The sequence below is a fragment of the Triticum aestivum genome, chromosome 7A (genome assembly GCF_018294505.1).
Source record: "Triticum aestivum cultivar Chinese Spring chromosome 7A, IWGSC CS RefSeq v2.1, whole genome shotgun sequence".
Lineage (NCBI taxonomy): Eukaryota > Viridiplantae > Streptophyta > Magnoliopsida > Poales > Poaceae > Triticum > Triticum aestivum.
Genome location: NC_057812.1, coordinates 53839623 through 53840709, shown reverse-complemented (window position 1 = coordinate 53840709; position 1087 = coordinate 53839623).

The following is a 1087-nucleotide window of genomic DNA, read 5'->3' as shown; positions in this document are numbered from 1 at the left end:
TTGTAAGATACATACGGATCTGAATGTAGCAGACCCGTTGACTAAGCCTCTTCCACAAGCAAAACATGATCAACACCAAAGCTCCATAGGAAATATGCCCTAGAGGCAATAATAAATGTTATTATTTTATTTCCTTATATCATGATAAATGTTTATTATTCATGCTAGAATTGTATTATCCGGAAACATAATACTTCTGTGAATATATAGACAAACCAAACGTCACTAGTATGCCTCTACATGACTAGCTCGTTAATCAAAGATGGTTATGTTTCCTAACCATAGACATGTGTTTTCATTTGATTAATGGGATCACATCATTAGGAGAATGATGTGATTGACATGACCCATTCCATTAGCTTAGCACCCGATTGTTTAGTATGTTGCTATTGCTTTCTTCATGGCTTATACATGTTCCTATGACTATGAGATTACGCAACTCCCGTTTATCGGAGGAACACTTTGTGTGCTACCAAACGTCACAACGTAACTGGGTGATTATAAAGGAGCTCTACAAGTGTCTCCAAAGGTGAATGTTGGGTTGGCGTATTTCAAGATTAGGATTTGTCACTCCGATTGTCGGAGAGGTATCTCTGGGCCCTCTCGATAATGCACATCACATAAGCCTTGAAAGCATTACAACTAATGAGTTAGTTGCAAGATGATGTATTACGTAATGAGTAAAGAGACTTGCCGGTAACGAGATTGAACTAGGTATTGAGATACCGACGATCGAATCTCGGGCAAGTAACATACCGATGACAAAGGGAACAACGTGTGTTGTTATGCGGTCTGAACGATAAAAGATCTTCGTAGAATATGTAGGAGCCAATATGAGCATCCAGGTTCCGTTATTGGTTGTTGACTGGAGACGTGTCTCGGTCATGTCTACATTGTTCTCGAACCCGTAGGGTCCGCACGCTTAAGGTTTCGATGACAGTTATATTATGAGTTTATGAGTTTTGATGTACCAAAGTTAGTTCGGAGTCCCGGATGTGATCACGGACATGACGAGGAGTCTCGAAATGGTCGAGACATAAAGATTGATATATTGGACTGCTATATTCGGACACAGGAAGTGTTCCGG